This window comes from Lepidochelys kempii, chromosome 10 (assembly GCF_965140285.1).
Source record: "Lepidochelys kempii isolate rLepKem1 chromosome 10, rLepKem1.hap1, whole genome shotgun sequence".
NCBI classification, from domain to species: Eukaryota; Metazoa; Chordata; order Testudines; family Cheloniidae; genus Lepidochelys; species Lepidochelys kempii.
The window spans coordinates 54664970-54691692 of NC_136389.1; the positions used below are offsets into that span (position 1 = coordinate 54664970).

The 26723-nt window shown below is 42.5% G+C and overlaps 1 protein-coding gene across 4 annotated transcripts in view; it reads left to right on the forward strand.

Moving 5' to 3' along the window:
- Positions 1 to 2005: 2005 nt before the first annotated feature.
- Positions 2006 to 26723, forward strand: part of OTUD7A (OTU deubiquitinase 7A) — a 253547-nt gene continuing 228829 nt past the window's right edge. For 2 of the 4 annotated variants that reach the window (XR_013636423.1, XM_073303652.2), the window contains exons 1-2: positions 2131 to 2342; positions 19122 to 19249. The gene's annotated coding sequence lies outside the window, so the exon portion shown is untranslated. The other 2 variants (XM_073303653.2, XM_078854648.1) reach the window with 2 other exon arrangements.

A 26723-nucleotide genomic window follows, 5' to 3' on the forward strand; every position in this document is an offset into this window, starting at 1 on the left:
GAGTTTTTGTTCATTTATTCAGAGGCCACTGTTCCCTTAGAGGTATCTAGGGCAGATGACAACTTTTTTGGCAGAGCTGCATTACAATCTATATTTAGATAACAGGCACCCACCTCCTCTCATTAGGTAACTGCTTGAGTCATCAAGAGTGGAGTACATATTGACAGTCACTTGAATGAATGAATGGTTACATACCTTACAATAACTGTTGTTCTTTGAGCTGTGTTGTCCATATGTATGCCATGATCTGCCCTCCTCCCTACTACTATAGAGTCCTTTAAGAGCTGGATTGTGTATTGGGAAAGGAACTGAGAGATGATTAGCTCTGCCCCACCCTTTTACACCCTGAGGAGAGAAAAGGGAGAGGGTACTCAAAGTGCAAGCATGGGCCCTTGGGCCGTGCTGCCCAAGAGCCCAATCTTGGATGCATCTGGTGCAGGCACACAGAGCAAGAGTGGAATACATCTCAGAACCCTGGTAATGTAAGATAAATATCTATTTTGTCACTTTTTTCAATCCCAGGATGCAACTGAACAAAATAATGACAATTGGTGCTATGCCTGTCATTTGTGAGCCCTACAACGAGCAGTTCTTGTGTTCCCAGCAGCGGGGCTGGGAATTGAATGGGGGCGGGGGGTTGGAAGAAAGAGGGAGAATCTTGTTCTTATGCCATCTGCAGCAGAATGTGCTTTTTAAAAGGCAAGCTTTGCTAAGGTTCCAGCTGGGAGTTTTAACATATTAATAAAACTTAAGTGTGGGATAAAGTGGTCAATCAGACTAAATTCTAGTTCACTCTTCCATGTGCTACCTTCAAATCCCCCATCAAAACTTTATCAATGTGCTCTACCCCCGCCCCCGAAACAGGTCTGTCCCCGCCCCCAGATGTGCATTATTGATGTAAAATATTGCAGGACCCTTTGCACCTGGTCAATAATTTATAAAGAACTCCTACTTCTGTCCTTTTATTGTATGCAATCTGCAATAGATTAACTATTTCAGCTAAGGAAACTAGTTCTCCCTGAGTGCTGATCAATGCTTTTTAGTGTTCACTAGGCCACCGTTTGCCTCATGATGATTCTTTAACCCCCACTCAAAAGAAGTCCTTTGCTTTTGCTCCTTTCTAGCTCACCCTGTGGTTCTAAGTAGGAACTTGAGTGCCCAGGTCTAGATGTGTAACTCTCTGGTCCATTCCCTCGCCTCTCAAGCTGTTTACCTCATGGCAAAAGCCGAAGAGAAAAGTAAGCTCCCTTTGAAAAAAAAGTTCATTGTTGATAGTTTTCTCAGATGAACTCCACCCCTACTCTACCACCTCAGCTGGCAGTGGTTTATCTGTGAAAGCATGAGAGAGCCGAAGATGCTGCAGCCCAAAGTAAATGGGGTGTTATTACTGAGGGCAATCCCGAGGAAGCGGGGGCGTTACTTAGAAGGCATGAAAGATTGTATCGACAGGCACCTTCAGCAGCACTGGGAGAAAGGGGGCGCATCCCTGCCACGTGCACAAGAGCTCGGCGGCGCTGGCTCGGTGCAAGACCAGGCTGCGTCCCCCGCTCCAGTCTGCACAACCCGGCGTCGGGGTGAATGTGGCCGGGCCGCGCCCCCCCCCCGGCAGGCTTTCCAAGCAGTGCCTGGCGGCTGGTAGCACAGCCCGTCCGGGTACCCCCGGGCCGGTTTGGGCTCCCCCCTTCGCGGCAGGACCCCGGGTCACGCTCCTGAAGGACTCCTCAGCCCAGCAGCGGGCCCCGGATCGAGCCCCGCGGTCCGGCCGCTAGCCCGGCTCTCCCCAGCAGCCGCTCCGCACCCCTCCTCCGGGGACAGGGCGAGGCTGGCGCGCCCGGCGTGCGCTGCAGAGGCGGCTCCTCGCCCGCAGCGCGCCGGGGGCCGCCTGCCTGGCTCGGGGAGCTAGCGCTGCCGGAGCCGGGAGCCGCCGGCGTCCTCAGCCGGGCTCGGGCTCCGCTCCCTCCCCTGGCTGCTGCCGGCCCAGCGTGCCACTCAAGCGGCCTGGCACGTCCCCTTGCCCGGGGAGGAGCGCTCCACCCCTCTCCGCTCCGGCTTCTGCAGGGCGAAGAGGGGGCGGGCCGTGCAGCCGGTGACTTCATGGGGAGGAGGCGGCAGCGGCAGGAGGTGGGTCTCTCCCTTTCTCCTTCTGCAGGGCGAGGAGGGGAGAAGCAGCTGCTCCCCCAGGCCGGCCGGGGAGGAGGAGGAGCAGGACCCCATGACTGAAAGCAGCAGCTGAGGGAGAGGGCTCCAGCTGATCTGATTTCCTCCCCCCGCCACCCCAGCCCCCAGTTAGCGGAGAATGGAGCTCGGGTAATCAGGGCTGGCAGGAGGTGCAGCAGGAGCAGGTAAGAGGCTGCTTCTCCCTCCTCCTCCTCCTCCCCGGCGGGTGCTGTGCATGGCAGGGGCGGATCGGGGGGGAGTGCGGGCAAGTGTCACTGCAGCAGAGGGGATGGGACAGGTGCGCTCGCTGCTTGCTCCTATATCATCCCTAGCCGGGCGCTGGGACCAGCGGCAATGTCCTTTCTCGGGCTGTCAGAGCCGTCCACGCCAGAGACGTTCCAGTTGGGTCTGGGCTGGAGCAGCAATGGGGCCAAGCCGTCTGGTTCATAACCTTGTGTAAATCCTTGCCTGTGAAAATGCAGGCAGACCTTCCCTCCCCCCCCCACCACACACACACACACACACACACACTCTCTCTCTCTCTCTCTCACTCAATAGTCAGCTCCTGGAAGGGATTCTGCATTGCAGAATCTCCCACCGAATTCATGGCTGTAGTCGCTGCTTTATCTGATGGGAGCCTGCTTCTTGGCCAGGGAGTCCCTTTGTGGGCAGGAAGCCGGCTTGGGCAGGTGATGACCCCTGCTGCTGCTGCTGGACCTTCACAGGCCATTTGTGAGAGAGGCATTCGCTGATGATAATTCCACCCCCCCCACCCCCGTGCAAAAGACTCGCAAAAGGGAAATGGTCAGGCTCAGGATCCATGTGAATAAACATCCATCCGAGTTTACAGTGTGACTTGTAACGCAGTGTGCTATCATGTGCTTATAAAACATAATGCAGTAAGGTACAAACCACCTTACATCATTTAAATTGAAATGTCACCTTATCCCTTCACTTCCCTTAATGCTTCAGGCATCTTTAAGCCTTGTGGAGACTCATTATCTTCCCCTATGAAATTGTGCCATGCTAGGCTGTGTGTCACTGTAACTTAAAATAAAAGGACAAAAATGTTGACTTCGCTGCCGTGGTTTTATCAAAATATTATCCCCAGCGCTGGTCAATGTTGTGCACACCCTACTCTTCTCCACCGGCTCGGTAAAGGGGGAAGGGAAGTGTGGAAATCTAATTTGTTGTCCCTTGGATACCCCTTTAAATTTGACGACGTCAGTGATGTCATAATTTAACAAACTCTTAGTTACCCCACACCGAAAGAGTGCAGCAATTTCCAGTATACCCTGCAGACATAAATTATGTAAATATGAACAAAATCAAACCCTTCTAACTTCTAATTTGACCTTTAGCAGCTGAGGCCGATATTTTAAACGGTCAGGGCATGCGTTTTGAGTAAACTGATTGAAAATACTTTGGATGTAATGGGCTTGTCTCTAACTCTCAAACCAATCCATAGTGAACACACCTTAGCTCAAAAGAAACGGAAATGCCTCATGTGAACACGTTTTTAAAAAAATCAACCTAACACAAAACCAGCTCAAGTCGTTGACATTGAATCTGGAAAAGACTGGTGTGGCACAAATCTAACATTTGTTCAGTGCTTTGAGATCCTTGGATAGAAGGTGCTGTAGAAGTACAAAGTATTGTTTATGATAAGTTTATTAAAATATATGCTAGTGGGGAGGTTGTGTTGTAACTACTCTCTTTTCATTCCTGAGGTATGAACCTAAATGTTTGGGGCTCCATTTTCTACTCTCTGTATGAGCTGATTAGATTTCTTTTTAACATGAGTAAGGGTCAAATTCTGTGCTTAGATGCACATGCACAACTCTCACTGGCATAAGTCAAAGTAATGCTTGCATATCTGAGCACAGAATAAGATCAAAGAGATTATCCCATGGTCATCATTACCTGTCTCCCTTTCTGGCATGTTTTATTATAGTCATATCTCCGCTTGGTAAGTCCCTAACGTGGGACAAGATGTGGAACAGCAACCCAAAATGAGGGACATAATGAAAGTGGTAGTGCAGAGAATTTAATGTGATACAGTATTGAAATAACATTTCTTGAGCTTAACTTTTTCATGATTCTGCATTTTGATGTTTAAATAGTTTACAAGAATCTCAATCATCTGTGCAACCATTTAATTTGTTTATAAAATGATGGCACTTGAAAGTGCCATGTGGGCATAAGTGTTAATGATCAGCCATAATAGGCTAATAATCTGTTACATAAACATAGCAAAATCAACCTGTTCTTCGCCTAGTCATAATGAAGTATCTATATTTGAAAAAGATGGTTTGTGGGAGCGGGGGTACAGATGCATACATTTGAGTTCAGCAGTTCAAATTCTGACACGGCTGATAGTAGCTAAAAGCCACTATCATTTGGTTATACATGTGAAATGAGTTGGGGGGGGGGGGTCACATTTCAGTTCCGACTGAACCCATGTTCGCAACACCAAAAACACCATCCTAACTGGCACTCCTCAGTATTCATGTTGGCAATCTTAGCAGAGAGGCCAAAGATTCAATGGGCTTTCAACCAGTGGGCCTCCAGGTCAGTTTGAGGAAAGCTAATGGTCACACTGTACTTGTTCAGTGGGTTCACAGATTTCTATCTGCAGAGCTGTGTGTATGATACTACATGCACACTTACTCAAGAAACTTAACACCTGCTGGTAGGAAGGAAGCTTTACCGATGCATCCACTGTACCAACTGTTGCCGTACTAGTCCTAAGTATTGCCATAAATCAGAACACTTAAGATATGAGATGGCGCACCACAACACACAATTTGTGAGCCCATGTTGTCTGTACGTAGGCAAGGTTTAAAGTGTAAGTGATATTTTCAAAACCATAGTCAACATTTTGTCAATTTTATTAAGGCTGTTATTGATTTGATAAAATGTAATATGTTCCTTGCTAAACTGCTTATCTCCATTCTTACTCGTGTGCAGTGCTGCATTACATCATTTGCTCTCTGGATAGAGTTCTTTGGTGTAATACATGTGTAGGAAAATAGATGTGTTAATTTTTTTTTAAAACCTTGACAACTCTTTGTCACTGTATTTTTGTTAGTCTTGATTGTATTGCCCTCTTAGAAAGTTGGCTACTTTTTTATATGTCTATTGTCTCTTTCTGTTTGGCTAAAATTAGGTATTCCCTCTTAATTTCATCAGCTAGAAATAATATTGTAGTAGTGATGATGTAGTCCTGTATCTTTAGTGATCTCCTGGCAGCCTTAAGAATAGTGACTTCTGTAATGCCACCAGGGGGACAACAAAACTTTTATTTTTGGTGAGCCTGCAATTTATGTATTCATGGAGATGAAGTTGGGCAGGGGAAAGGAGGATTAGAGGGAAAACTTGTAGAACACTTACCACCAGATCACTTGGACTTCAGATTTTACTGACTGTTTTTCATGAAATGGTCTTGGGTACAGAAAAATATATTAAATGGAAATTAAAGCTTATGCTTTTAGTTCAGGAAATAGCAAGCTGTTTAAATATCAAATCTTGCTGTCAGAAAAGTGAGGCCTGCATGGGCAGGGGAGGGAAGGGGGGATGATGCTGTTTTTTACCTGGTCTGGTCTTTGTGTTTGAATGTAGTTTAATTTTTCCTTTTAGCACGCACCAGTTTAGCGCATAAATGTGTGCAAAGAAATCTGTTCCATTGTGTAGAACTAGATGATACAGACATTCTGGATCAGATGAATGGTGTCACTCTATTGACCTCCAATGGGACTATGTTGACTTACCTTACCTAAGCATCTGGACTTCTATTTTCAGTAGGGGTGAAATTCAACCGGTTTAAGTAACGCTTAAGCATAGACCTTATGCTGAGCCTTGACATAGAGTGAGCTAAGAAAAAAAAAAAAACCTCTGACACAATGTATTGCTCACAACAATGTCATACAATAGCAAATAAGATGGCAAAATGGTTTTCTATTCCTTGGATAGTAATAGTTGGAATTTCCTGGCAGAAATAACTATGATTGATGCAGTCCCTCATCTTTACTTGCTGTCCTCCAGACTTAACCAAATGTTAACCAGAAAAGGTCCAAATGGGAAACTTGTTAAATATGCAGGAAGTGGATATGTAAAAGTTTTTGCTAACTTGCTATTTTTCCATTGTTTTTGTAGCAAAATTGTATTTGATAAGCATTTCTGATGGATTTCAAAAGAACAAAATGAATTGTGATGTGTTTCAAGCCTTATTCTGAGTTTCCTTTACTTCCGGTTCTCTTTTCAATGCTTTATTTTGAAGTCAGTACTATGTGTATTAGGTACCTGTCATACCAGTGGCCCTCAATAGCTGTCCTTGGATGTAGTATTATCGGGTCATTGATATGATCAGTACTCATCAATTCATGTATGTTTTGTTTTTTTTGGTTGAGCCATTGATGATCTTTTATGTTTGAAGTAAACAGATGATTAGGTTACATATTTCAAGTACATAAAAGGTTGTTACAAGGAGGAGGGAGAAATCGTTGTTCTTAATTGCTGAGGATAGGACAAGAAGCAGTGGGCTTAAATTGCAGCAAGGGAGGTTTAGGTTGGACATTAGGAAAATCTTCCTGTCAGAGTGGTTAAACACTGGAATAAATTGCCTAGGGAGGCTGTGGAATCTCCATCATTGGAGATTTTTAAGAGCAGGTTAGACAAACACCTGGCAGGGGTGGTCTAGATAATACTTAGTCCTGCCATGAGTGCAGGGGTCTGGAGTAGATGACCTCTCGAGTCCTATGATTCTATGATTTAACTATTTTTAACATTTATTCTTTTTGTTCTTTAAATACTATGTTATTTAGGATTATCTTTATTACCTAGTTAAGTATTTTAAACTTAGGCCTTCGAGTCTGAAAGGTATGTGAGTAATATATATTTGTTGATCATTTTGACTTGCTTATCATTTCTATATAAAGTTCTTTGTTATCCATCAGTGTTTTAAAACCAATGTTGATCTGAACAAAATAATTCACAAATCTTACAACTGAAGACTATTGATTAAAATTATGCATTTTATCAATGTAACTTAATTTTTGGAATTGGATATTTCTAGATACAATGTATTTGGCCCCAGATCTGTTGGATTCAGTAATCTGCTTCGTAAATTTGTCTATATACATGCATCTTTCTTAGTTTTTATTGCTTTACACACAGTGGTGCTACTTCCTCTTTCTTAGTTTAAATCAATTACATTTGTATTTCAGTTTCAATAGCTTTCCTAAAATCCTTAATTATTGATGTCTTACTTACACATAAAGAAATGGGCAAGCAGTGTGGTTGGAAGTGTTGGAACCATAAACTCACTGAACATTAAATCCCACCAAATGAGGGTAGATCCATCCTCATCATCGTATCCACTCATTATACTCCACACCTGAACATAGCCATTATATGAACAACATACCCCCATATGTCAATGTCTGTACTTTGACCCATTAAACTTTTACCCCCAATTGGGGAGATTGCAGATTATGTATTCCTTACGCCACCCATTCCTAAACCGAATTTCGCACCCCTTGATAATCTATACCTTATTCCCTGATAACCAGAAACTTCTATGCTTAAACTCTGTACCGTTTTCTTTTTACTTCAACATTATCTTAATAATGCTGATTGCTTGAGCTAGAAAATGCAAGAACTTGCTTGATGAAAGTATTTTTAAATACTGCCATATCAGGAATGTTAATCTTTGTTTTCAGAATGGGCAAAGCTACGAATAATTTTGAACATATCCATGTGGAATCGGAATATGTCTCGTTGTTTAAAATTTCATCAATCGGAATATTTGGAGCTGTGCTGCCTTTGATCCATGGGCATAACTTCTATATTTTAAATATGACATTTAATTACCATTCTGAATGTACAGAGGATGGACTACAACTACCACTTCTTAGTTAAAGCTGCCGCTTTTTGCATCCATCTTTGTCAAAAACCTTGCTAAAATCAAGCTATATTACAAATAGGAAAGGAGGAGAATTGCTGGGAAGCTGCAAAATACAAAGTCCCACATGATATTTTTATATACAAAGTAGGGAAATGTGGTCTAGATGGAATTACTATAAGATCATACTCAAATGCTAGTTTTCAATGGTTCATTGTCAAATTGGCAGGGCATATGTAGTGGGTTCCTGCAGGGGTCAGTCCTGGGTCTGGTACTAATCAATATTTTCATTAATTACTTGAATAATGGAGTGGAAAGTATGCTTATAAAATCTGCAGATAACACCAAGCTGGGAAGAGTTGCAAGCAGTTTGGAGGACAAGATTAGAATTCAAAATGACCTTTACAAATTAGAGAATTGGTCTGAAATAAACAAGGTTACATTGAATAAAGAAAAGTACAAAGTACTTCAGTTAGGAAGGAAAAGTCAAACGCACAACTACAAAATGGGGAATAACTGGTTAGGTGCTAATACTGCTGAAATGGATCTGGGGGTTGTAGTGGCTCACAAATTGAATGTAATCATAGAAGATCAGGGTTGGAAGGGACCTCAGGAGGTCATCTAGTCCACCCCCCTACTCAAAGCAGGACCAATCCCCAACTAAATCATCCCAGCCAGGGCTTTGTCAAGCCTGACCTTAGATATTTTTAAGGAAGGAGATTCCACCACCTCCCTAGGTAACGCATTCCAGTGTTTCACCACCCTCCTAGTGAAAATGTTTTTCCTAATATCCAACCTAAACCTCCCCCACTGCATCTTGGGACCATTACTCCTTGTTCTGTCATCAGCTACCACTGAGAACAGTCTAGATCCATCCTCTTTGGAACCCCCTTTCAGGTAGTTGAAAGCAGCTATCAAATCCCCCCTCATTCTTCTCTTCTGCAGACTAAACAATCCCAGTTCCCTCAAGCCTCTCCTCGTAAGTCATGTGTTCCAGTCCCCTAATCATTTTTGTTGCCCTCCGCTGGACTCTTTCCAATTTTTCCACATCCTTCTTGTAGTGTGAGGCCCAAAACTGGACACAGTACTCCAGATGAGGCCTCACCAATGTCGAATAGAGGGGAACGATCACGTCCCTCGATCTGCTGGCAGTGGCCCTACTTATACATCCCAAAATGCCATTGGCCTTCTTGGCAACAAGGCACACTGTTGACTCATATCCAGCTTCTCGTCCACTGTCACCCCTAGGTCCTTTTCTGCCGAACTGCTGCCGAGCCATTCGGTTCCTAGTCTGCAGCGGTGCAGGGGATTCTTCAGTCCTAAGTGCAGGACTCTGCACTTGTCCTTGTTGACCCTCATCAGATTTCTTTTGGCCCAATCTTCTAATTTGTCTAGGGCCCTCTGTATCCTATCCCTACCCTCCAGTTGCAGTTGCAAATAAAGTTAAGATCATTCTGGGGTGTATTAACAGGAATATCGTATGTAAGACATGGGAGGTAATTGTCCTGCTCTACGCAGCACTGATGAGGCCTCAGCTGGTGTACTGTGTCCAGTTCTGGGTGCCACATTTGAGGAAGGATGTAGATAAACTGGAGAGAGTCCAGTTGGGGAGAGAACAAAAATGATGAAATGTTTGGAAAACCTGACCTATGAGAGAACCTATAAAGACCTATTTAAAAAAAACAACAACAAAAGAAACTTGGGCACATTCAATTTAGAGGAAGAAAGACTGAGGGGGGACCTGATAATAATCTTCAAATATGTTAAGGGCTGTTACCAAGAGAAAGAGGATCAACTGTATTCCATGTTCACTGAAATTAGAAGGAGGTAATCAACTTAATCTGCAGTAAGGGAGATTTAGGCTAGATATTAGGAAACACTTTCAAACTATAAGGATAATTAAGTATTGGACTAAGTTGCTAAGGGAGATGGTGGAATCCCCATCATCGGAGATTTGTCAAACACCTGTCAGGGTGGTCTAGGTTTACTTGGTCCTGCCTCAGCACAAGGGGGCAGGGCTTGTTGACCGCTCAGGGATCCTTCCAGCTCTATATTTCTGTGATTCTCTTAGGATCATAGAGCGTATAGGAAAGCTCCAGTAGTATTTTTTTACTGAGTAATAATATATATTGACTAATCAAGGAGGGGCCGAACCTTTGCCATGAATGAGTACACAGTGAAAGAATGTTGATTCTGTTTTGTTACACTGATTGTATTTCCATTGTTAATACTGGTATCTGGAATTAATGTAAGGGACGCTAGGATAACTTGTTTTATCGTGTTTTAATATGTGCCTGGAATACTGTTTTTCTAATTGTGATGATTAACTGTTGTGCCTTTAGTAACCTCTGGTCTGTTTTCAGGGATGTTCAAAACAAACAAACAAACCGACCACCATGCTGTCAGAGATGGGAATAATTCTGAGCCTAGACCCCCTGCAGCACTGATGGAGGATCCAAGCTATCTCTCATACGTGCAACTTCTGCAAAGTGATCTAGTGTTGCATGAGTCTTTGTTTAAAACTCCAGGGTCCTGAGAGTCTCAGCTTTCATTAAGAAAAGTTTCTAGCTCTCATGGTTGCAGAGAGAGCCTGAAAACAAATAGTAAGGCTTAAAAACCAGAAGGCAAATATAAAGGCCCAGAATTTTTATTTTGTTTTCAAAATCATATGATTTTTTTTAAGCCAGCTTTGTGATCATCTGAGTCCCAACTCATGATTTTTGAACACTTTTAGGATTACCAATATCGGTGGCCTGTGCTGAAGTTACGACCATCCAGAATCTAATACAGCAGATAGATTCAGCTTTCATCCTGCAGCTACAATATCAGCCTAAATTAATCAGATTCCCTCCTATTTGGCCTCCTCTTTCATGGGCCACAGAATACATTACTCTTGTTAGTCTGTATAGAAAGAGCATCTCCCTTACCAAACTCTCTTGCCCTTCTGCACCTGTGGAGAAAGTGAATGTGTTATGTTAATTAACTTTCTCTGATTTCAACTTTAAATACACTCTCACAACTGAATATCAATATGCAGTGGTCTGCTTCTACTTTTATTGATGAAAAGTGCATCTTTTCTTTACATCTTTCATTTACCTACCCAAACAAAATAAAAGGGATTCCTTAAAAAGAGGGAGGGTCATCTTATGATTTTGTTTTTGCTTACAGTTTGGTACATATTGACTTCTTTCTTGAGTTGGGGCAGCAGCATGGAGAAATAAATTTCAGAGCCATTTCCTTGTAGATGACTGTTTATTGCCTTTTTCTAAAAGACCACTTGGGATGGTAGATCCTTCTGAGGCTGTACATTTCTTCACAATAGAAAGTTTTGTAGTAGCAAGATTGTTTTATATAAATATAACTGAGGTCCTGACATAACATGTGGAAGTTACATGTACCTGTTTATAGTAAAGATTCTTCTGCATGTTAGTGCTGTGGTAAAGTTTCTAATTTCTGTTCATCACTAAATGGTTGGGGTCAGAGCATCAAGTGTTTTTTGGAAATAATTGCTTGCATTTTTACCGTCATTTTCCTCCAGAAGGCTCTCCAAGTGCTGTGCTGATTTCTTTCTCTCTTATTTGACAAGAACATACAGTAATGCTTACATCCCCCAGCTCAGGGATAGAAAGCTGAGGCTGCTTAGCAATGGCAATGCTGTTTAACTTTTTAGGGCAGGAAGTGCAGAGTAACGTATCCAATAGAAATTACAGAAGATTTTTAGTAGGCAGAATGCAACAGCTCAAAGGGAAATTTAACCAGGACAGTTGGATTAATAAGATCCCTATTTGTGAAGAGACTGAGGAGGAAACAAAAGAGGTCCAAGAATCTTTCTTTATGCTTCCTTCAACTTTGGTGTTGTGCTAGGAAAACAAATATGATCAGAGTTAATTCTGCCAGGTGCTGTGGAGAATTTGGTTAGCTGAATGTCTTTTTAGTGGTATCAAAGGATGCTGATATGCAGTCCATCTGTTGAAATTTTCAACTGGTAAATCCAATCGGAGGTTGTAATTTGCCTTGGGTAAAGGTAGGTTAAGGGCTAACTAGCTGGATCTAATGGTAGAAGTTTCAGTGCTCTGAATTCTGAGAAATAGGATTCAGCAGTTTCATGCCATGGCACAAGTAGGCTGTTTGGGGTATACCTAAATACTAGCACCCAATGAAAGAGACTGGTGGAAACTGGAGCTGGTCAGGAAGTGTGTGTGTGTGTAAATTGCACATTTTTTATGATGGAATTTTAAATTTTTGAGAACTGTTCCCTGCAGCTCTGGTAGGAACATCTCCTCCTAGCATAGGATTCCTAGTTATGGAAATGTTTGTTCCTAATTTTAACTCTTATTTTTCTTGTATTTTGCTAATATTAAAGTGATCTTGTATTCTTTTGCTCATTATTTTAGGATGTCTGGTTCCTTTCTTTATTCCTGTAAATATTTCCCCCACAGTTTTGTTAGACTTGTAAATAAATAGTAACCTTTGTTCTCCCCTCCTTTGGACTGCTGTCTACAATCTCTAGAGCAGTTATTAGGGAAGTGGAGTGTGTGGGAACAGATTAATTTTCAAATACCTACCTGGGAAAGAGATTTCTGTTAGTAGAAAAAGGCATAACAGGAGCCAATGGCTGGAAGCAGAAGCTAGACACATTGCACCATTTCTAGTCTGAAACTTTTAACCGTGAAGGTAACTAACCATTGGAACAACTTATGAGGGATGTGGTGGATTCACCATCGCTTGAAGTCTATAAGTCATGACAGGGTACCTTTCAAAAAGAGAGTTTATCGCTCACCTAGAAGCTGGTTTGATGCAGAAATCATTGGATGTGGTCAGGATAGATGATCAGGATGGTGGTTCTTGGCCTTCATAATCTGACTAGAAGTCTCTAACCAGGGCCGCAGTTTTTGCCGCCCCAAGCAGTGGAAAAAAAACCTGCCGCCGCAGACTGCAAAAGGGAGAAGCTGCTGCCGAATTGCCATGGCCTGCGGGACAGAGGGGCTGCCGCCAAATTACCACCACCGTGGAAACACTGCCGCTCCTTTCTAACTGCCGCCCCAAGCACCTGCTTGGAACACTGGTGCCTGGAGCCGGCCCTGACTCTAACTTGATCTCCTCCAGAACACCCACTTTAAATCTCTTGGAAGTCAGGGCGATAACCCTGGGCCTGTTATCTAAGGTGACATCAATTTAGTTCATGTTAAACCTGCTAAAATGTCCATTAAATTTCATTTTAGTAGTCAGCTAAGCATGGAGATCATAACAAGCAGCATATACAAGAACATAAAACATTTGTATTATAGTAGCACCTGCTGGTCCCAACTGAAATCAGGGATCCCAGGTGCTGTGCAAACACATAGTGAGAGACAGCTCCTGCCCTGAAGAGTGTGGAGTCTAAATGAACAAGATAATGGGAGGGAACACAGAAGTCAAGCGACTTAACCAAAGTCCACAGCAGGTTAGTGGCCCACCCAGGCAGCGAAACCAAGTCTCCTGAGTCCCAGCCCAGGGCCCTGCTAACTAGATCATGCTACTCTCACCTAATCTGATATGGATACCTCCCATGTTTCGCTTATTGCTCTGAAAAGTTTTTTTTTGGTAAAGGACTCCAGGAAGCAAGAGTACTGGGGCTTGACAGACAGTGAGGACAGAATAAACTGAAGAATTAGGCTGTTCTTTTGTCCAGATCTTAATGCCTCAAATCCATTTTGCTGTGGTAGATCCATTATCTGGTTGTGGTTATCCATCTGCATCATTGTGAAGAGAAGAAAAATCACTGTTAGCATCAGAGACCCTGACTGTCTTGTTCATTCAGCTTGTTCAACTACAATACTTCATGGGTCTTTCCTTCATGAGAGAGGCCTTCCTGGAAAGACGGCACTTAAAGAGGGCTGCAATTCTTCCCAGTTAATAAAGTTCACATTTCCTTCATTCTGTTTTGTGCAAAATTTGTCTAGCGCTGAGGCAGATAAGCGTAATACAGAGAAAAGGCATATGGAAGTGTCATAATGACTAAAGGTGACAACAGCTATGCTATTTTGTAATAAGGGCTGTTGTTATCTATTAAGTTCTGGCCAGGGACACATCACAGGTTTCTGTTACTGCCTGTTTAACAGGCAATCTCCATCCACTATTCCCTTAAATCCCTCCATAAACATGCTGGTTAGTTCTGTAAAGGTAGCCTATTGTGAGGGAAATTCACAAACACTGGCATGTTCCTGACATGGTTCACGCTCCTCCCTGACACTTGCCCCTTCTGCGGTGTGTGGGAGACCCTGGTGCACATCTATGTCGAGTGCGCTAGGTTGCAGCCCCTTTTCTGGCTCCTCCAGAACCTTCTCCTCAGCTTTGGGCTGCACTTCTCCCCACACCTCCTGCTCTATGCACACCTCATCGGTGGCCTCACGAAGTTGCGAGACCTCTTCCTGGCACTGGCCAAGGTGGCCGTCCACCATACCAGAAGGAGGATTTGGATGGGGAGATGCACTGTGACTGTGGGGCCTATTTCCGCTCCTCTCTGAAGTCACGTCTCTGGGCAAAGTTCCTCTGGGCCACGTCCAATGGTTCCCTGGACGCCTATGAGGAGCAGTGGGCACTGTCTGGGGTTCTCTGCGCAATGTTTCTCCCCCCCCCCGCCCGGCTTCCTGCTTTTGACCCTGTGACCCTCACTCCTGTCCCTGTTTTTTCATTTGTGGTCCCCAAAATTTACTTGAGCCCTGGGTTCAGTGGCTCCTCCCCTTAGGGGAGGGGCCTTTAGAAGCCTGCCCATTCCCCCAGAAACTCAATAGGTGCAATGTCTCAGGTGTGGTGCAGCCTATCCCTTGAGCAGGGCCTAAGTGAGAGGACACTCAGCCACAGGTATTTCACTGACCTCCTCCACAACCAGGGCTGTCCCTACCCATAGGCAAAGTACGCAGCTGCTCCAGCCCCCGCCCTGCCTCTTCCCCATGGCCCCCACCCCTGCTCTGCCCCCGCCCTGCCTCTTCCCACCCCTGGTCCTCCCCAGCCCCGCCCCCACTGCCCTGAGGACTGCAGCAGGGTTGGGCCTACACTCACCGGCGGTGGGAAGTGCAGTGACCTGACCCCAGCCCACTCTGTACCACCGGTGAGTGCTGGGGGACAGTTTCCCCTTTTTCCCCCAAGGCTGGGAGCCAGGGGAGTGGAGCAGAGCAGAGTGGAGCAGGCGGGGGCGGGTCACTCCACTTCCCACTGCCCCGTTAGTGCGGGGTCAGCCTGGCTGTCCTGCACTCACCAGGCGGCAGGAAGTGGAGTGACCCTGTTGGCCCGTGCTGTGGGGGCGGTTTCCCTCCTGCTCCCCCGCAGAGGCCTGGGGCCCCACACAGCCCTCCCACACGGGGGCTGCATAGGGCATGAAAATGGCTAGGGGTGGCCCTGTCCCCACCCCCGACCTTCAAGTTAGTTTGTGCAATAGCACTGCTCAGCCAGGAACCCTCCTGCCACCTTGCGCTGTCACAGATTCCTAAGACTTTCAGCGTGCTCTTGATGTGATTTCTCTTCCAGCCTGCTTCAGCCTTGTCTGTGCCCTACCCTGACCTTGCTCCAGCTCTGTTCCTGACCCAGTCCAGCCCTGCAGTTGTTTACTCACCCCCCTGACCCTGGTGCTGATTCCAACCTGGCTTCAACCTTCAGCCTGACTATGACTACAGTCTTGAGTTGGCTTGTCCACAGACTGACTCTAATTCTGACCCACAATCTGCCCCAGATCCCAGTTACAGCTCTCCCCTCAGCCCTGTGTCTGGCTTCGACCACCACCAGGCCTGGCCACCTAGAACCCATAGCCTGACACCTATTCTCGCTCCTCTACCCACCTGAGAGAGAACCTTTCCAGCTAGGGAAGAAGGACAGGGCAGATCGGATGATAGGGGTTGCATAGGGAATCCTAGAACTTGCAGCTGGGAGACTCAATAAAATGCCTTTGTAGTGAGGCCCAGATTTGCCTGAATTTGGTCTTGTTTGTGACTAAGTGTGGGTCACAAACTCTTCATTGCTTATTACTCAGGAGGATCTTCTTTCAAGCAAGTTGTTTTTGTGCGTTCTGCAGGCCCTTGTTCACTGGCACTCACTGAAATGAGCATAGGACCTTTGTGTGGTCATAGTTTAGGCAGCCCAGCAGATAAGCAAACATGTACTCCTACCAAAAAACCTGCAGAATGTGCATCCATTTTAAATGTCCCCAGTTTGACTCCACCAGTGTTCAAAGCAGTTGATGCAGCAGAGTTATGCTATTCCTGACACCAAACATTATGCCACTGCAGTTTAGACCTCAATTAACTTGAAAACATAAATCATTATCTTCTACAACCAGGAGAGATTCATTTTCATGTGTAAACAGCTCAGTCATATGATGATGGTTTGAAGCTGGTCATAACATTTCTTTTTAATCTAGTTGATCAAGTCTCTGTGCCCTTTGTAAGACAAAGATTTTAAAAATAGCCACTGTATTTTTCTTTCTTTTGTTCTCTCTTTCCAGTTAGTCATAACAACAAAGTTTATTTAAATCAAGAGTGGGGAAAGTATTTGCTCCTTGAGGGAGCAGAAAATAGCAAGCCATTCAGCCCTGAGATGAGAGAGAGAGAGAGAGATAAAGATGGATAATTTAATATTTAAATTAAAAATAACACTTTTTTCCATTCACGAGAACCCACATCTCTTTTCCTAACATGAAAGTGAATTTTTGTATAACATATTTGTTAATAAGTGAATGTTTGCAATCCTTAAAGAAACCTATGGTATACCTATACTCAAATTTCATGTTTTATTTCCCTGCAGAAGATGCCTTATTTTTGTGAGAAGAGGGTTCAGAGAACGTCTAAACATTGTTCTTCTTGCTATGTGCAACTGTGGATACAAAGGAAATAGTGACTATTTATGTCTCAACTTTTTTTATAAGTAGTAGTAGCATATGAACTGAAGCTTCATAAAGAGAATTCCTGTTTGTTTCTTTATGTTCCCAACAAAATCTAAGATTAACAATTTAGTGTGGCTCCACTAAGGAGGAAAGGACTCTTGTCACCATTAACTTACACAAGTATATCCTTGCTGCTCCTTGGGAGATATTCTGCCAAGGGGTTGGGGAGCAATTGAGGTGGATGATAGGCAGCGTCTTTGGCACTGGGTGTCAGCGTAGTCCTTGAGATCTACCAGTCCATTCTGTGGGGTGGAAGCCACCTTCCCTCCCCACTGAAATGACAATGAGGAAATGTCCGGAGCTTAGATTTGTGACATTCACTGACCCTTATGTGGGATATGCTCAAGTGGGGATGATTTGGCCCATAAACAGCACTTTTCTTGAGATTAGGGTTGCAGTCTTTGAAACAAAAATTGTAAAGCTGTTAATGGAAGATCAATGGGCCTGGTTCACTCTTCTCATACTCCATGCTTGGGAAGAGCAAAAGTTTTGCCTTTTGAAAACAGCAGATTTAATCATGCCAGATTTTTTTTTTAAACACTTCCTACAAGAGAGATCTCTTAAAAAGGCTCCTCTTCTCCTCATTTCAAACGATGGAAGCAGAAGACTGGGTGACACTGTCAAAAAAAAATACTTGGCATGCTTTTCTGGAACAAAATATACAAACTGTAGCTCCATATACATGTGTTTGCTCAGTGCTGTTGCATTCTTTCTTGGTGATGGTTATGGAAAAGTACTTTTGTTTAAAGGAGGAAACAAATGACTAGATTTTCCCAATCCCTAGCCCTCTTCCTTTTGTAGCACTAGGATTAGGGTATGTCATAGCACTAAGAGGAGATTATTTATAGTTGGTCTACCTGCTGCAATGTAATCCTGAACACTGGAAGAGCAGTGCTTCAGCAAGTAAAACTCTAATTATGGTAACTTATGTTTATCTTCTTTTTTTACTGTTACCCTGAGTAAAATGTAATGGGTGAGTTGGCAGTACTCATAATTTTATCGTTTGAAATAATAAGCAATGTATGTGACCTCCTTTCTTTTTCTTTTAGCATAATAGTATGAATAGGGTTTGTTCTTGTTCTGAAGATAAATGAGCTGAACCAAAGCTTATCTGCAATGTTATTACATTTTTCAAAACCCTTTTGATGCACAAAAATCCTTAGACCCTAAGAACAGTTACCTAGAGAATTTGCTCTGTGCTTTTGTTTTTAAAAGACTGTTCCTAAACAGTCCAATTGGCTACTTAGTAAAATTATTGATGCGCAGTTCTGCTAGTGAGATGCAATGGTTCTATCTCTATTGGTCCTGCACTTTCCCATGTCTGTGCAGTTGGAATGCAATGATATTATGTACATTTGGATTTACCAGCTCTCCTTTCTCTTTCTTCAAGCCTTGCACTGTTAAATTAGGTCACTGCATATATTGCATGTTAAATAAGAAGAGAGGCTTTGTGGTAATATAGAAGAAGTTAGTGTCAGTTCTTCAAACCAGCAAGTATTACTGGAAACATATCTTATTAAAGTATACCTCACACGTAAATCTTGTACGTTCACATTTCTCCATACTACTAGTCACACATGAACACGCTAATCAGTTCTTTGTTCTGCATGGGTCTGTTCTCCTGAAAATTGTGGTATTTGGACTCAAGAAAACCAATGGGCCAAATTTTCTTCTCAGTTACACCTATGCAGTCTTACAGATGTCAATGAGTTTTCATGAGTATAACTGAGAAGAAAATTTGGCCCCAAATACTCAGTGACCTGATGCAGTGAACATCTATGGTTAGTGGCAATTGTCCATTTTCTAATCAAACATTTACAAACTTACTCTAGAAAAGGAAATGTATTTTTATTTTAAAGAGATTTGAGTTAAAACAAATTTGCTTACTGAGTTGAGATTCAACTACAGACAGACTTGGAGTAAGAAATTCAAAAAGCCCCAGAGTCCCATTTGGAAAAGCAGAAAATCTTCGTTGTTGCTGAAGGAGAGTGAGCTGACAGCAGCTCCAAACCCATCTCTGGGTTTCTGTAATGTACATCATCAGTGTCCTAACCCTAAACATGTTCACCTAAGACTAGGATGATAGGTGTGTGGTTCTTCTTAAACTGTAGCACTGAGGTATTTCCAACTCTTTTACATCTCTGTTAGGAATTCCTGGGGACCCAGCTGAATTGATGGAGGAATGATGAGCTGATGCCTATTTTCTGAGATGATGATATAGCTTTTTACATGCTTCTTCTTTTCATCAGCACATCTTGAAGCACTTTACCAAGAAGGTCAGTATTGATACCCGCCTTTTACAGATGGGGAAACTGTGGCACAGGGAGATCAAGTGACTCGTGCAAGGTCACCCTGCTGGTCAGTGGCAGAGCAAGGAATAGACCCAGGTCTCCTGAGTCTCAGTCCAGTGCTCTGAACACTAAGCTACACTGGCTGTAGCTAGGGCTGTGTCATAAATATAAAGGGAAGGGTAACTACCTTTCTGTATACAGTGCTATAAAATCCCTCCTGGCCAGAGACAAAACTCTTTCACCTGCAAAGGATTAAGAAAGTAAGGTAACCTCGCTGGCGCCTGACCCAAAATGACCAATGACAGTACAAGATACTTTCAAATCTGGAGGGTGGGGGGAACAAAGGGTTCTGTCTGTCTGTGTGATGCTTTTGCAGGGAACAGATCAGAAATGCAGGTCTTCCAACTCTTGTTAAGTTAGTAAGAAATCTAGCAAGAAAATGTGTTAGATTCTGTTTTGTTTAAATGGCTGTTAAAATAAGTTGTGCTGAATGGAATGTATAGTCCTGTTTTTGTCTCTTTTTGTAACTTAAGGTTTTGCCTAGAGAGACTCTCTATGTTTTGAATCTGATTACCCTGTAAATTATTTACCATCCTGATTTTACAGAGGTGATTCTTTTACCTTTTCTTTAATTAAAATTCTTCTTTTAAGAACCTGATTGATTTTTCATTGTTCTTAAGATCCAAGGGTTTGGGTCTGTGTTCACCTGTACCAACTGGTGAGGATTCTTATCAAGCCTTCCCCAGGAAAGGGGGTTAGGGCTTGGGGGTGGGGAGGGGAGACGTCTCCAAGTGGTCTCTTTCCCTGTTCTTTGTTTAAAACGCTTGGTGGTGGCAGCATACTGTTCAAGGCCAAGGCAAAGTTTGTACCTTGGGGAAGTTTTTAACCTAAGCTGGTAAGAATAAGCTTAAGGGGTCTTTCATTCAGGTCCCCACATCTGTACCCTAGAGTTCAGAGTGGGGAAGGAACCTTGACATTCTGTTTCACATAATACAGCCAAACCTGCAGCTGCAGGGCTTCCCCATCTTACTAGGGTCCCACCAAGTAGGAATGATAGCTAGTGAGATGTTTACCATTCAGTGCCAGTGCCACCTGGTGTGGTGAACAAGCTGATTCATGAGACCTCTGTGGAGATTTCTTGAAACCCTTGAGGAGAAAAATACACACCTTAGTTCTTGACATATTAGTCAAGGACATATACTCATTCCGCTTTATGAAATGTCAGCCTTCCCCACCTCCCCCCCAGCTGGTATGGCAGAGCTGTCTGAGGTAAGATGGAGTGAAGGTAGTTATACGTTGACTTTTGGGGCTTGCGTATGGGTGACAAACTGGAAAGCTTTGCAGCAGGTCCGGAGTTGTTGGAATTGGCCCTGACTCCCCAAATCAAACAGGATTGATAGGTAGCCTTTTCTCTCTTCTGTTCCCCTCCTTGTTGCTTTGACTATTGATTTTAAACTTTCCATCTGCTACAGGTAGAGCCCTATAAAAACATGTCACAGACCATGGAATCTAGTCTCCCCTAATGAAATCTGGTCTTTTGTTTATTTTTACCCTATATTATACTATAAGGTAAAAGTGTACAAAAGTACACAGTGTTTCTCAAACTCGGGGTCCTGACCCAAAAGGGACTGCAAGGCTATTGTAGGGTTCGCCATATTGCCACCTTTACTTCTGCACTGCCTTCAGAGCTGGGTGGCAGCAGAGCAGAGGCTGCTGATTGTTGGCCGGGTGCCCACCTCTGAAAGCAGCACTGCAGAAATAAGGGTGGCATGGTATGGTGTATCGCTGCCCTTACTTCTGCACTGCTGCTGCTGGTGGCAGCTCTGCTGTCAGAGCTGGGTGTCCAGCAGCTGCTTTCTGGCTGCCCAGCTCTGAAGGCAGCGCAGAAGCAAGGGTGGCAGTACTTTGGACCCCCCACCCCCAACACACAACTTTGCGACTTCTTGGGTTGGGACCCCGAGTTGGAGAAATGTTGAGTTAAGGGCTTTACATGTTTGTTTTTGCTGTTTTTAAATACATATTCATGTTTTGTTACAACGCCATGAAATTTAAGATTTGCATACTTGACACCATGAAATTCAAGACTTTTAAAATACTATAACTGTGAAATTTACAAAAGTGGACAATGAATTTAGTAGGGCCCTAGTTATAGGATCCAGCTGCCCAAGTTGCAATCTTGTGAAAATTGAAACAACTGAAAATGAAACCTACTGGTATGTACCTTGCAATTGCTTCAGACTAAACAAAACCAATTTTTTTCAATTTTTCCTTTTAAGTCATGTTTTCTAGACCTTTTTATAATTTTTGTTGCTCTCCTCTGGATTTTCTTCAATTTGTCCACATTTTTCCTAAAATATGGCGCCTAGAACTGGACACAATAGTCTGTCCAGTCAACACCCTTGCTAATACATCCCGGCTTGATTTTTTTTTTTTTAACAGTGTTACACTGTTGACTTGTATTTAACTTGTGATCCAATATGACCTCCAGATCCTTTTCCGCAGTGAAAATCTGGGAGTGGTGGGCTGTGTCACTGCCCTGTTTAGTGGTGTATGGTTCTTCAGTTAAAAAAAAAAGGAAAAAGTCTTTTCATCTGCAGTGTAGATCTGTTGGTTGTTCTCTTTTTGCTGCCCATATTAAACAAGTGTATAATGTGCATTGGAACTCTGCTTTCCATATGAGAGATTCATAGTGTGGATCAGAGGGGAAAACTTTGCCTTAAAAATGTAATAAATCGAGTGAATATTCTTAGGTACAGACTTAGCCTCTGAAGGCACCTCAGACTCATGGTAGACCTTGTGGCCGTGCAGATCCCTCATATAGTTATTAAAATGTTGATTTCCCTTATTTCCATTAGTGAACAATACAATTATTTTTTTTGTATTTGTATTATATGTATTTTTGTATTTTTGTATTTTGTATTATATGTGTTTTTGACTTCTTTATCCAAAAGGATTTTGTTGATCTCTACATTTGACCGGCAATATGACCTGCTATGTAGGCATTAGGGCCTGATTTCCAAGACTGCTCACATTTTTCTTGCTCCCAAGTTAGGTGTACAAATGGCCTAGGATAGTGACATGTATAATGTTACTGCTCATTGACCCTTGTAAGGGTAAAAACAGAGATAGTGGTAAAAATTATTATATTTAGATTTCATATAGTATATTCACATTAGTCTGAATACTGATAATCTGCTCCCCAGCTTTACTTCTGGTTCACTACTGTGTCTTTAAGGAAGCCTGAAATCATTAGTATATTTTTAGTAGAATTGAAACACCACCAATGATAACAAGTATAATAAAACATCTTTTTTACAGAGGTACACTAGATTAATAAATTACAAAATATTTCAAATCAGGTGAATGACGGCAGATGTAGAGCGATTAAAAACTTCTTACTCAAACACCAAATTCTCTTTTTCAGTATGTATTATATATGATTCAACATATCTCTAATAGTTTTGAGGATTTGGAGGGAAATTTAACTGAGAAATTATGCTGAAATTTTAATACTTACAAAAGTGTACTTTTTATGCCAGTTATGATGGAGTTTTCTCTTGAAGCTTAATTCTTTGAATTCATGTCCGATAGCAGTGTTGGATGTCTGTGAGAACAAGGGAGAATTTCATGAGGTACTGTAGATAACACCAAAATCTGGAATGAAGGAAGATACTGAGTTTAAGAGAAGAGCTGGGTAGGGCAATTTTCTCTCCATCCTTTGTCGCTCTCAGCTCTAAATAGTGATCCTCTCTCTTCTCCCTCAGTTCTACTGACTATGACAAGATTCAGGCTCGTGTAATGGTTTTTAGAGACTGCATCTGATGAAGTGAGCTGTAGCTCATGAAAGCTTAGGCTCAAATAAATTTGTTAGTCTCTAAGGTGCCACAAGTACTCCTTTTATAAGTGTACAGTTACCTTTTGTGGTCAAAAGGAAGGGGTCACAGCTGTTCATATTGGAAATCTGGTTCAGGTACACCTTACCTAACTGGTAAGTGCTTATGGACCTTAGACTTCCTGGTGAATAGTTCTATGCACATATTCAATGCTGCAGAGGAATTCCACAAAACCTGAAGAGACGCACACACTAGATGACTGTGTGCTCCTTTAGGTGCTCTTGAAAGTGCCACCATAGTCTGGAGATCTGTGTGCGTATGAAATTCTCTGTGTAACTCATTTTCTTAAAAGGAGACCTCATTAGGCTTAATTTTGCAGCTGGGTCCATGCTGGTAGACCTTATGGCCGTGCAGATCCCCATTGACTAATGGGACTTTGTGTGTGTGTGTGTGACATAGTTTCAACAACAGAGCCTGGTAGCTCTTGCTGTAAGCGTGTGGTGTTAGTCAAAACAGAATGATGGTCTGCTATTAAATACTAATGCTTCTGAAGTTGGATTGTTGTTAAAAATCTGTGTAAAATAGATGGCTTTCGCAGGCCTCAAATAAAATTAAATTACCAAAAATATTGTATTTTCATGATAGATGGAAGGTGCTAGGATCTAAGATAAGATCCCCTGGGGGGGGGAGGGCGGTTCATAATGAATTGAGTACTACATTTTACAACCTCTTTTAGGAAAGTTTTTCACTGATTATGTCATAAAATTGAAACCTATATACTAAGATACTGATTTTTTTTTTTAGTCTAATTTATACTTCCATCTGCTTCCTTTCCTAAACTCATGGGATTTCAGCCATGTTATAAAGTAGGCTTCTGCATAGCTATATCATGCATCTGTAAGCTCTTCCATTGTTTAATAACGTGTGAATTCTTGCAAACATCTGTTTTAGGTTAGAGCCATCTCTTCAATTCAGAAAGGCTGGAGTCTTGCACTGGGCAGCAAATAGCAGGTGTAAAATTAATTTCCCCTTTTTACTGGAAGACATAATAAAGCAACCAAGGGTCTTTTTTGTTAGCACAAATCTAGTTATTTGAGACCTCTAGTTTTTAAGTCTTTTATTGGGTCAATGGCTTGTTATAAAATATTTTTAAACTGTAAATCACGAATAAAGCAGACTTAAAGTTCTTTAGTTATTAGGTGGCCTGGCTAGCAACATTTATATGGGTGCTACCCCAAGTTGAGCTCATCAACTGACAACTAAGTTTTGCAACTCACTCACTTTAGCTAAAAGCTGTGATTGTTTCCCTTTGAGAAACTACTAGGGTTGGAAACTTGTGAAACTTTTTTTTGGGTCAAGACACAATCCTTCCTCCTCCTGATGACTTTTTACCTCTCTTGTACCGTTGGAGAAAAATATGCATTGGCTCCTTTGCTGCATAGGAAGGCAAACTTTCCCTAACTTCTGAGGTTTAACAGTCCCATTGGCAATCCAGAAGTATTTTGAAAATATTTGGTCTCAAAAGCAGCAATGGATTAAGGGCAAATATGTGAATGAAGGGCTAGAACAGGATCAGGGCCTCACACAGCATTTCTCTTGTGCACCTGAATGTCATGCAATCAACAAAGGCCTCTTCCAGGCTTATTATTTCCATGATCAAAGAGTTCTGCATCCTCACTGGCTTCAAAAAACTAGTTACTTACAAAATCCGTGCTTGCCAAAGGGCTGATCAAAAGGGGGATGCTTTCTCTTACTTGAATATGAATGAAGCTCACACCTTTGTGGCCAGTACCCCCTGTCTCTTAGGTAGAACCCAAAGGGATGCCCTTAGATTGTTTGTTTATAAGTTATACCACAAACAGCAAGTTAAAGCAATAAAAGGTTAGGGAATGCACCCCATGAGAAACCAGATCCTAGCCCTTTTTATAAAAAGATTAATTGAATGTTCCAGACCAGCTCCTATGGCATCTCTCCTATGGGGAGAAATTGGCCTAGTGGAAGTTGTATGCTGCTAGGATAGATGCTTAACCTTCTGTTTCCTTTACTGAGGCCCACAACAAGAGTTTCTGGAATCGGAGCTTGGCTTCTTTCTCTCGAATGTAAGGACTAAAGAGATGGTCCATGGTGCCTCCACCTGTCCTCCTTAAACCTGCAGCAAGGCAGGCTGGAAAATGTAGGGCACCATGATAGTTATCTTTGTGGCCCTATTTGTGGTGAGGGCTGCTGGGGGTAAAAGGACTGAAGGCTTTTCCATGCAAACAGCTCCTTCTTACAGACTCAGGAGAGCTAGAAGGAGGAAGATTGCAGGGAGAATTTATTGGAAGCAGTAAAGTTTTAAGAACTGAGTGAAACAGTGGCTTTCTCAAACCCATCACAGCAGGTTTTTCCTAGTTTTATTTTAATTCTGTATCTTCTTTTTCTAAGAGAGACAAGCTGGTGAAGTAATATCTTCTATTGGACCAACTTCTATTGGTGAAAGAGACCAAGCTTTCTTCACCTCTTCTTCAGCTGGTCCAATAAAAGATATTATCTCTCATATCCTGAGACCAACAGGGCTACCACAACACTGCAAATCTCCATTTTATAAACACTTGCCTTGTTTGTTTTTTAATCATATCTCCACTTGAGCAGGAGGACTGCAACCTTTGTGGAAAGCATAAACCTTTCAATTTGCACCAAAATTCCCATCTCTTTACTCCATATTTGGGGGCATTGTAGAATACCTGACAGCCAAGCAACACACAGCTAATTTATTGTTATGAGGGAAATAGCCTCATCGGTGTTAGCAGAAAGGCAGCTTGAGAGGCTATTGTAAATAGTTTATCCTGGTCCTGGTGAAATAGGTAATGCCTGCCTTATTACAAATGCATCAGTGCCAGTGATTCTGACTTATTCCTGTAGTTAGGATTAATGTGTACTCTTTGAAATGAAGAAATCCAGCTAAAAGTTACAATTCTACAAAAGTCCCAGTCAAGCTCAGTTACTTGAATTCTGAAAGTTGTTGAAAATGACCGTTTTCCTGTTTTGTTTCTTTGAGTTAAAATGAGGAAGTGTTGTTACGGTAGCTTTTTAGTATTTTTACTGATGAATTTATTTAACACTTTATATTGCTAACCTAGTGCACTAAACACAATGCTTTGTTTTAAAACATGGGGCTTGAGTCTCATTTACACCAAGGCAGTGTAAAAGGATCTCAAAGTGCATGTAATTATAATTTACATCTACCTTAAGATCTCCTTACACTGACAGAGTGGAGTAAATAGGAATCAGGTCCTTGAGCTGTCCTGGTGGATAAGATAATATTTGTGTTTCTTTTTTCCCTTTTCACGTATTTTAAATTTTACCTTTCTGCCTGCTAAACATTAACTTCAGTGTCAACAAAAACTGTCAAAGTGATAGGGTGTAGATCCTACAGAAACCTGAATGCTTCCATTGTTTTTCTTTGACATTGAACAGTATGTTATATAGTGTCAAGGCTGTTAGGAGCAACAGCAGGTCAATTCTGAAGAAAGAGACGAGGCCATTTTCAAGCATGTTCCCACCTGATATGAAAAAAACACGATTGCATGATGAGACAGTAAGCTACCATGGAAATTGTTGTGAAACTGCTAACATAGGTCTCATTT